We start from the raw sequence: 11,820 nt of genomic DNA on the forward strand, positions 1-11,820 counted from the left end.
AGAATGTAAATCACACAAAAGCCTAAGGGGTCCTTCACTGAGAGGAAAAAAAAAATGACTAACAAATTATCATGTCCATAAGTTCTGAAAAATTAAAAAGTTAACAAATAATGAAAATATTGTACATATGTTTTATATTGTGTTGCATCTTATTTCTATGGCTCTGAGTGTGAAGCAACTTTAGGATACTATCTTCAATAAAAGTACATTTTGCCGATGAAAGCACTAATAACATATGTATTTAAAAAGCAACATTTCATAAGAAACATGTGGTTCCATTAGGAGTAGCACATTCTTTGAGTCCTTTATGTTTTACAGCAGGATTCTGAAATGCCTTTATGATTGTGGGGCTGTTTCCTTTCCTGCTTGTAGTTTCACCAAATAAGGCTTCACTGTCTCATAATTATTACTCAGAGGTCTGATGGACTCACATGGACTTTGTTGGATTCTAACACACAAATAAGAATCTCATTTTAAAGTCGTCAATAAATCCAAATACAAAATTTTGCATTGTACACTAGAAAAATACCTTTTTACAAAAGAATACAAAAGAGACAAAGGTTGCTAGGCAACCACCAGGCACAAGCTTTAGCTTTCAAGGTAACAAAGAGACTACTGTACTTCCACCACCTGAAGGTCCTTGCTCAAAGCAACAAAAGAAAACTGACAGTAAGGAGTTGGAACATAACCCAGAACCACCGCCATTCTCCAAAATCATATTGGAACATGTTTTATTGATTTTAATATGTTGACTTAACAACATAAGTAAAAGAAACATTATTTGGATTGTATCCAACTTTAAAAATTCAACTGGCATCTGCTGCATGACTCTGGCCCTTATCTTCTGTGCACTCTAAAAGGTATCCTACACACAAGCTTGTCTTTAAACGAGGTCAAGAGTAGGGAAAAACACCTCTGAAGGAACTCTGCCATTGGTGGCTTCAACCTGGTCTTTTCTCTTCAGTGTACTCCAGACTCCCAAACGTCTAATATCTGAGGTTGGTTTTATAAGTTTAAACTGCTTCAATAATCTAGTAATATCTTGGTGAGAATGAATCCAAGTACTAGGTGTCCTATAATGTTTGTGCCACTTGAAAGAGCCTAAAGAGGAACTCTCAAAGGGTTGAATTTCAGACAGAGCAGCTCCTGAGTGAGAACAGCTCACCAGACCACCACCCATTACTCTGTGACAAGCCTAGTGCTGAAGGCTAAAGGATTGCAATCCTTTTGACCTATGGTGCAGAAGAGTACATAGTATGGAGGCAAGCTGCCGGCCTTCAGTCCTGGCTCTACACTTACAAGCCTTATGGCCTTAGACAAGATGCTTATTCCCTCATTTGCAAAAAGGTGAGAAAGACATTACCTATCATCCAGCAGTCAAGTATTAACTGAAATAACATATGCAAAACCTTTACGTAGTTGCTGATATGTGATATGTGCACAAGAGTTTATATTTTTGTTTATATGTTTAATATTTTATTTAAATTCAATTTGTCAAAATATAGTATAACACCCAGTGCTCATCCCACCAAGTGCCCTCCTTGGTGCCCTCACTCAGTCACCCCATCCTCCCACCCTCCTCCCCTTCTGCAACCCTTTGTTTCCCGTAGTTAGGAGTAACATGGTTTGTCTTCCTCTCTAATTTTTCCACACCCAGTTTCCCTCCTTTCTCTCATAGTTCCTTTCACTATTTCTTATATTCCACATATGAATGAAACCATAGGATAACTGTCTTTCTCAGACTGACTTATTTCATTCAGCATAGTACCCTCCAGTTCCAACCACGTCAAAGAAAATAGAATTTATATTATTGATATTACTTAATGTCAATGCCTTCAATATTATGAAGGTCAATAGTAAATGCTGCTCCATCTCACTGATTTAACAAAATACTCTCTGGGTACTTTAACTAAATATCCACTGTCAGAATATTTTGTTCCATCATATAGCATAATATCGGAATGAATGATGTGGGGCAAGAACACAGAAGTGGCACTAGATGGATGTGATTAAAGAACATTAAACATACACCTGTCCCTTTCATCATCCTGCATCATCTGGGGCCATGATATTATGGCAGTGGTGATACAGATAAATGGTCCCCAAAAGAGGATGGGGACCTCTATATAGATCTTAGTCTTGAGTTCCTTGCATTTATATGAATCAGGCTACATGGAATTCTGTACACTTAGGTCACCATAGAATTTCAGATCTTTGGGCTACTATCTAAAGGAAGAATACCCGTAAAACCATAAGGAAATTTCCATTTACAGAAAATCAAGAACTACACTGGAGCTGGCTCGGCCACTTATACGTCATTAAGTCCACCTAGTGCTGCCTTCTGTGCCCTCTGGCCTAATTCAAGCTGCTTTCTTGTGTACTGACAGCTTCTGTTTCCTGACGTTAGCTTCCATATGCTTCACGATGGCCTCACTGGTCCCTCCTTCACAATGACTTTCACTCTCATCCATAGATAAGGACGATGCACGTTGTGTTACTTACTCAAAATCCCAAAACAGAGATTCTAGCTGATAGCAAAAAGGTGAAAAGGGCTGTAACAGACAAATACTGCAATATGCTCCCCCAGAGCCTCTTTGGAAATACAGGGATTTCTCCCCTAGCCACTGGGAGTGCTGCTGCCAGACAGTCCCCAACTGTCAGCCCTCACAGGAACTGCCTCAGCTGCCCCACCCAGGGCAGTGTCCCCTTCCTGGGCAGCTGGGACTTATGAATAGAGAGGATAGTGGCTTAGTCCTCTTGTCCCAACTTCGAACATTTCTGAAGATTCATTCTAGCTTCAAAACTTTCTACAGGAGCACCTGGGTGGCCTCAGTGGTTGAGTATCTGCCTTTGGCTCAGGTCATGATCCCAGGGTCCTGGGATCAAGTGTCACATCAGGCTTCTTACAGGGAACCTGCTTCTTCCTCTGCCTGTGTCTCTGCCTCTAATTGTCTCTCGTGAATAAATAAATAAAATCTTCAAAAACAAAAAAACCCCTTTACGGTATCTGCTAAGCCCTGCACTGAGACTGTAGCACCATTCAACTGCTCCCTCTGCCCACTCTTGCTTGCTTCCTTCCCCTGTCCTCCTCCCCTGCCCCTTGTTGATCTTGAGAGCTCTCTTGGAGAACATTCTTACCCACTGATCTCCACCTCAGAGTGCTTTGTGGGAAACCAGGCAGTGACAGGAGCATACTCAGACTTTGCACACACCATATCTTCAAGCCAAGCCATATAGGTTGTCACAAGCCAGCCAAAATACTGTTTGCCCTAGATTAAGCACTCATTCCTGATCCAGTAAGCTGTGACCCAAAGGCCAGGAAGATAAGGTTGTGTGGTAGAAAACACCACTTTCAGAGCAGCAGAAACTCTGGGCTAAGTGGAAGGTTTGACAGCTCTTACATTCTCTTATCAATCCCAGGCTGGATGCATAGGTTTGTCCTGTTCTTCCCAAAATCCACAGAATTCAGTCTGATTTCTTTTTTCTTTATAGTTATCACTGCTTCCTCTGCCTCCTGGAGATCCCTGCCTACGCAAGAATGTCTGGAATGAAAACATCTCCACTTTACTGCTATCTAAAAACATTCCCCTTTGAGTTGGAGGGGTTTCCTGCAAATCCTGACAGGAAAACAGAAAGGAGATATGTGAAACAGCAAACATAATTAATACATTAAGAAGAGTTGTTAAAGAGATTTTTAGAAATTCAAGCTTGTGTTATTGCACTAATTAAGGACACTCCGTGATACTTCTTATAAAATTTTAAAAATCCCTTCCTCCTCACATTAGTAATGACTATATCTTTGTTAAGAAAAAAGACTTATTCATTTTGTTTAAAATTATGTGTGCTCGTTATAAAAATTAAAGTAACACGACAAAGAAAAAAATTGTCCAAAGTCCTACTGCCCATAAATAACCATAATTAACATTATGTGAGAATATTATTCTAGTTGTCTATCTATTCATATATCCAGAAAAAATAGATTAACTTTCATTAAAATGGAATTACAATATGCATGCTATTTCAAACTTAAAGTTTCATTTTTAATTTTATCTAACCAAAAAAAATGAAAATGAGGTAAAACTGAAATAATCCTTGAGTATGAAATGCTTCATACTTTTTGGGAATAAGAAGTATTCCCAAAAAGATCACTCTTAGGCCAAAAGATTATGAGGGGTACCTGGGTGGTTCAGCCAGTTAAGTATCTGTCTTTGGCTCAGGTCATGATCCCAGGGTCTTAGGATTGAGCCCCGCATCACTGGGTTCCCGGCTCTAGGGAAATTTAGCTTCTCCCTCTCCCTCTGCCTGCCACTCCCCCTGCTTGTGTTCTGGTGTAGTCAAATAAATAAATAAATAAAATCTTTTTTTAAAAAGTGATTATGAAAGCTTTAAGCTGAAATAATTTCAACTACATATTTCAACTTTAGATGCTTCCAATGGAACCATGTCCTGCCATAAAAAGAGGAGGGCTGAAGCAGACCACATTACCTTCTCTCTCCCTCCTCATTTCCTGATTCAGATTATATCACCATATTATCACGTGTGGCAAAAACTGCTGCTTCTTCCCCAATCTCTATTTCTCCCTCTTTTCAATTATAAGTTTGAGTTGAGCACAAGACATCCCTGCTAAAGACAACATTTCTCTTCCTCCTTTACAGGCAGTTGTGACCATCTGACAAAATTCTGGGCAAGAAAATACTGGAGAAGTAATGTATGCAACTTCTACGCCATGCCTTTGACGGAGAAGGAGCAGGCCCTTGCCTAGATCCCTTTCCCATCTCTCCACAGGCTAGAATACAGACATGACGCTGATGGCTGGAACTTTTATGTGAGAATATGAAATGAAAGCCACATGCTGATGACGGGCAGAACAATAAAGCAGTAGAAGCCTGGGTCCCAATACCCTCAGCCTCCAAACCAGCCCCAGACTATCTACCCAGGCTTTTACTTGAGGATGAAATACATTTCTACTTCATTAAAGCCAATTCGTTTTTTAGGTTTCTTTTTATAGCATCCTAACTGCATTCTAGCTAATATCTCAACTAATCCATCAATAGACTATACATTTATTGTCTACTCTAAAACCATAATTCCCAGAGTTAGTTTTTCTGAGTTCCATATTCAAAGCCATTCAAAGTTCACAGCAAGTCCCTTTTACCAGGATATCTCCATTCCTGAATCCTGGGACCTCTCTTTCTCTCTTTGTTTTTATTTGGTTTGTCAGTAGTACATTAGTTTCCTATTGCTACTATAACAAATTACCATACATGAAAACAAACACGAAATCCCAACACGAACTTATCTTGCAGTCCTCTATGTCATAAGTGCAAAATAGATCTCACTGGGCTAAAGTCAAGGTGTTGGCAGGGCTATGTTCCCTTTGAAGGCTCCAGGAGAGAATCTGTCTCGTTGCCTTTTCCAGCCTCTAAAGACTGTTTGCATTCCTTAGTTCATGGCCCCTCTTCCATCCTCAAAGCCTACAATATAGTTCTTCAAATATCTCTCTGATCCTGACCTTCTTGCTTCCCTCTCTTCCTTATAAGAAAAGTTGTGCTCACATTGGGACCATTAGTAATCCAAAAAGGTTCCTCCTCTCAAGATCCCTAACTTAACTGCATCTACAAAATCCCTTTTGGGGACTTTGAGGATTAGGACATGGACATCTGGGGAGAAGGTACATCATTTTGCCTTCCACATATGGTTTTGTTTTATACTCTTTCTTTTATCTGACCAAGTGGTTTTTATCTAGAAAGGGTTCATGAGTGCTTCATTGCCTAAAGTATATGCTACATTATTGAGAATGTATCTTTCCTTTCTACTTGAAAAATTTTGTTTGAAAGTTTTATTAGATCACCACTTTTTCCAACATGGTATTTATTTCTATAGTAAAAACTTGAAGGCAGCATGTCATTTTTCTCTTTGTATGTGATATTCTTTTTCTGACTCAATGCCTTAAGAATTCTCTCTTCATCCATGAAGTTCAACCTAATCAGGCTATGACTAGATGTTGATTGCTTTTTATTATTTTTGCTAGGATACAATAACCTTGTCCAATTTACTCCTTCAGTTCTTTATTTCACAGAAATTTTCTTTTCTTATATCAATTTCTGAATACATTTTTAGTTCCATTTGTGAAATTATATACCAGGGTCATCAGCAATCTTTGCATTGGATTGATTGCCTTTGTCTCTCTTTCACATCTATTACTTTATATTTAATTACTTAAACATCTTATTCTTTTTTATCTGCATTCATTATGGCTATGTCAAGCCTTTTGTCTACATCAGTATTTTCATTTTCACCTATGCTAGTCTGTTCCCTGATACTTTATTATTTCTGTGATGTCTTACAGATGTCTTAGTTTGGTCCTCAATCTGTTTTATTTGCTCTAGAGCCACCTCGCTATATTATCTATTATCTCTTCCCTGAGATGTCACATGTCTGTCATTTTTGCTACATTGCAAGTAACAGAGAGAATTTGTGGGAATTTCTTTTGTTCTGGGTCATTTCCCAGACTGGAATCATAGTTTCTTTTCTGTTTTTGTTCATGTCTGCTTTTATTGTTGCCAAAGTATGGAAGTATGTCTTCACAATTGCACTGTCATTTCTTCTCATGCTTTTCATACTTGATCTGAGCTGCTTTATCCCAATACTTTTTCTGAGATGTAATGTGGATGATTGTTTGCTTTCTCCTCTCAGCTACAATTTGAAGGCTGAATATCTCATATTCAATCATAGACTGAGTCACAGCAGGTGGGGATGAGTTAAAAAGATGGCAAATACCACAAAATCATGGAATAAAGAATTTTAGTTAATAATTATCTACACACTTCTATAATGCTTTTTTCCTTACATTTTGGCCAAAATTTTTCATTTACCCCTTAATATGACCACAATTTTGTAAAAATCACTTTTTTTGGAGAGGCTAGAAAGATAATCTAGTCTCTGCTAACATATTCATCAAAATTTGCATCTATTATGGATAGTTTTATTATGGAGAATTTCTTTTATCTTCACAACTCATACTTCATAATATATAAATTTGGGGAAATATTATCAAATTGGAGATTCTCTATCAAAGAGAAAAATTTTTTCCAACTTCTGGCTTCAGTTCCAAATTTTTCATACCTTGTTTCTCCAGTAGCACTCACATATTTCCAGTGAGTGCCAGATGCCAGGGATACTTTCATATCATTACTCAGTCTCTGGCTTTGCAGTTGCTTGCTTAAAGTGACTCCAGTTGGACTTGCAAAGCACAAGGTAGAAGTATTTCTGGAGGCAATTTATATGCTGGTCCAGCTAACAATAACTTAATATTCATGAATAGAATTGCAAATCTCTTAAATATATCTCACTAATTTAATATAGCTATATCCCCAGCTCAACTTACCCTTAGTTAATTCACAAAAAATACCACTGGCCACTCTATTGTCACCCAACACAAGGAGAAGTCATAATAGAAAAAAAAATAGCTCTTAACTGACTACAGTCAAAATAATTTTCTTTTGCAAATTTTACAAAAACACAAGATAATGTGAGAATAGTATGCTAGAGCCCTCCTGTATCATTTCAAAGAATTTATACAGATGAGAGACTCTGAATCTTAAGCTTTATTATATTCAATGTATATGTATCTTTAAATGAATGGATATCTTCAGGTTTTAGACAGTCTCTTCAATTCATGTGAAAACCTGGATCCTTCCCTTCTTCGTGTTTCTTCCACTTACTCTTCTCTCCTCATTCCAATACTTCCCATCAGACAAAGGAAAAGATAAATCCACTCAGTTGTCTTCTTTCATATTTAAAGGTAATAGACATCGCTGCTGTAATGTGATTATATGTTCCTGATAAACTTTATTTTCTGTAAAATTATGCACTAAAAATTGGAGAGTTTATGGGGAAAAATACATTTGGAACACTTCACTCAAAACCTGTGCAACTTTGTTAACACAAAAATACTAGCCACAGTTAAATATCCTACTGGCATTTGTTAAGTGACAATTCTTCTTGGATCCTTTACTTTTTTTACACAGCCTATGCTTCCTAAGCAAAGATCAGGGATAAACTTTTGTTTAGGGATGATTGCATAGCAAATCTAAAAGAGAGAACATCTCCTTCCCCAAAGATATTCCACAGTAGTAAAGTCTCTTTCTCTTCCCTAAGGACACATGCTTGTGTTACAAGGATAAGAGTAATAGCTTTCCAGAAAAGAGGACAGGCAGGTCATTAGCAACCCTGATAAAAGCTCAAAGTCTCCTAAATTTGGGATTTGTTTCCTGTGATGAAAACCCACTATATGTATAGGCAGTATCCAGCCTTCATTTGCATCTCCCTATGGGAAATGGGGTTGGGAAATTAATGCAAGATGGTACTCCAACTATTTTCACTGAGTAATAAACCATCTGTGTCTCTGACCTAAGGGTTTAATGTTCTTCTGTATATGTGTATGTGTCTTATGTATACATAAGACACACACACACATACATACATGCATCCTGTGGCAAGCTAACTTGCTAGCCTCCAAGTAGGATAAAACCTTAGATCCTTCACAGTTTTTGGTTTAAAAGCATTTGCATCCAACATCATAATTGTTCCTTAAATCTTGGGAATTTCTCTTAGCCTTTAAGATCTGAGTCCTTAAGATACCAATTTCATCAAAATTTAAAATTTAATCCAGGTTATAGCCTTTTGCAATAATCCATTTTAACACAGAAAATAACATCCTTATAGCTTCTTCTTCATCTGAAGAATCTACTACAGATTTAACAAAGGCCTTCATGTTTAGGAAATGCAATTCTTGAAGCCACTAACCTCACTACTATTTGTACTCAAAGAAGACACATTTGTAAGATATGAAACTTTTTTATAGGGTTTTTATGTATCACCTAGGTTTCCTCTTTAAATGTGAAAAAGTCTGCCCCTGATCATTTCAAACAATTAATAGGATGGGGGAGGGAACCCAAAACTTTTTTCATCATTCTATGCTAACAAATTCACATTGAAAAAAACATGTCTTATAAAAGAGAACACACATTAGGAAAAATTCTCAGGGTCTACTTTTGTTTTGTTGTTTTGTTTTAACCTACTGGTTTAACCTAAGGGGCATCAGGTCTAGTTTATGAGCTACACCCTACTGCTTCCGAGCATTCTTCCATCTTTTTTAGCCACCACTTCTCATATTATTACTTTGCTCTCCTTTCCTTGTTTGGTTCCTACTTGGTTTGGGGTGGGGGGGGACTGGTGGAGGAGGAGGTGATAGTATTTGTTTGATGTAATTCGCTGATGCTTCAAAAATAAGTTTTGGGGATGCCTGGGTGGCTCAGCGGTTAAGTGTCTGCCTTCGGCCCAAGGCGTGATACTGAAGTCCCGGGATCGGGTCCCACATGGGGCTCCCTGCGTGAAATTCGCTGATGCTTCAAAAATAAGTTTTGGGGATGCCTGGGTGGCTCAGCAGTTAAGCGTCTGCCTTCGGCCCAAGGCGTGATACTGAAGTCCCGGGATCGGGTCCCACATGGGGCTCCCTGCGTGGAGCCTGCTTCTTTCTCTGCCGTCTCTGCCTCTCTTTCTGTATGTCTCTCATGAATAAATAAATTAAATTTTTTAAAAAGACAAAATTTTTTGTACTAGGCATGACACAGCATAGTGCAACATGAATAACAAGCTAACAAGTAAGACACCTCCCTTGTAGTCTAGTTTTCTGCCAAGAAATAACTAGATAGTCTTAAGAACACTATGTTCAGAAGTCCATCTGGAGTATAAGGGAATGGATTTAAAAATCTTTTTGTGTGTGTGGTAAGAACACTTAACATGAGATCTACCCCCCTAGGCCATTTTTAAGTGTACAACACAGTATTGTGGACTACAGGTACAATGTTAAATATCTCCTAAGTTTCTTACAGTTTACAAAGTCTGTAATTCACAGAAAAATGATGTGTATATATATATTTCCTGTTCCTCCCAATAAGAACCAAGAAAAACCCTGGACATTATAAAACAAATATAAGAAGGCTCTGAAAGGTGAAAAGAAGTAGGCAAATCTCATGATCTGAGGAACAATTTGGTAGTGAGCATCTTGAGTTTTCTCCTTTTAGCCACACAGACTGGGTACTGAGAAGCCAGCAACTCAGAAATGCCAAAGGGAACAAACAAAAAATAGCCCCAAAAGATCAGAAGAGAAGCAGTCTACCAAACATAACTTTTAGACAATAACTATTCTACAGTAACCACACACACACACACACACACACACACACACACACACATGACCTGTGGCCCCACCCCCATCATGCCAGCAAAGTCTGAGTGGCAGTCTAGACTTCTGCCCTCAAAAGGATGGAACAAAGCCAATACTCAATATTCTTCCAGGGTGGTATCAAAAAAAGGCACAGTAGGAAAGTGAGGCTTTCATCCTTACCAGGTGTAATGAGAACCTCTCCCATGGTGTCAGGGAAGCCTAGACTTTCATCACCACTTGGAAATAATAAAGTATCCCTCTCCTTCCCCAGTGAGGTAGTGTCAGACTGGGCCTAGTGGGGGGTCAAGAGTTTCTTCACTGCACAATGGTAAGGAAACCATATCCCCAAAGTCCCATTGTGTCAGTGGGAAGCAGTAGTAAGGCAACCCTCCTCCTCCCAGCCAGGGAGATAAAAGTAGAGACCTATTAAGGAGCTGGAACTCCTATCCCACCCAGCAGTGATGAAGAGTCCCCCATCTCAGGTGTCAACAGAGGTTAAGTGAGGAAGCTAGACTTCTACTCTTTCCTGGCAGTAATGAGATGGTGTCCTCTACCCCCTTCCCTACCAGAGCAATATCAGAGAAGTCAGCTAAAATAGAAAGTTTAAATAATTTCCAGAGTCTTACATGATATAACCCAAAATATCTAGGTTACAATAAAAAATCATACATCATAACAAGAACCAGCAAGATGTCAAACTTAATTTAAAAACACAACCAACAAATGCCAACCCCAAGATGACAGGAGTGTTAAAATTATCTGACAAAGATTTTAGAGCAGCTTTCTTAAAAATACCTCAACAAGCAATTATAAGAAATTACTCGAAAAAATATTTCAAATATAAAGTCTCGCAAAGGATTGGGAGATATACAAAAGAAATGATTGGAAATTTTAAAACTGAAAAATTCAATAACCAAAAGAAAAAAATCAATGAGTTGGACTCAACAGCAGGAGGACAGAGGAAAGAATCAGTGAGCTTAAAGTCAAACAATAGAAATTACCCAATCTAAACAAAAGAGAAAATATAGACTAAACCAAAATAAATAAACAGAGCATAGGGACCCTTGGGACTTTAAAAAAATCTAATATTCTAATATTCGTGTCATCAGAGTAGAAGGAAAGGAGAAAGAGGATGGAACTGAAAAGTATTTACAGAAATAATGAATAAAAACTCCCCAAACGATAGAAACCTACATATTCAAGAAGAGCTGAGTGACCCACAAACAGAATATATGAAAAGAAATCCACACAAAGACACATCATAGTCAAACTTCTGAAAATTAAAATAAGTTTTGAAAACAATGAGAGAAGAGTAACACTGTATCTATGAAGGAAAAACCATTCAAATTACAGCAAATATCTCACCAGGGAAAGAAAGACACATTTTTCAAGAGCTAAAAGAAAAGAATCTTACAGAATTACCCAGAATCTTACATCAAACAAAAATATCCCTCAGGTATGTTGGAGAAATCAAGGCATTCTCAGATGAAAAAAAGCTAAGAGGATCTGTTGGAAGCAGGTTTACCATAAAAGAATGATTAAAAATCTCTAAACAGAAAGGAAACAATTGAAGAAGAAACCTGAAACAT

The 11,820-nt window shown here is 38.0% G+C and overlaps 1 long non-coding RNA gene across 1 annotated transcript; it reads left to right on the forward strand.

Annotated features, from left to right (window-relative positions):
- Positions 1–384: 384 nt before the first annotated feature.
- Positions 385–4,977, forward strand: LOC140601528 (uncharacterized). Its single transcript, XR_012004543.1, has 2 exons — positions 385–998; positions 4,656–4,977. It is a non-coding gene; the product is annotated as an uncharacterized lncRNA (long non-coding RNA).
- The last annotated feature ends 6,843 nt before the right edge of the window (positions 4,978–11,820 follow it).

This window comes from Canis lupus, chromosome 12 (genome assembly GCF_048164855.1).
Source record: "Canis lupus baileyi chromosome 12, mCanLup2.hap1, whole genome shotgun sequence".
Lineage (NCBI taxonomy): Eukaryota > Metazoa > Chordata > Mammalia > Carnivora > Canidae > Canis > Canis lupus.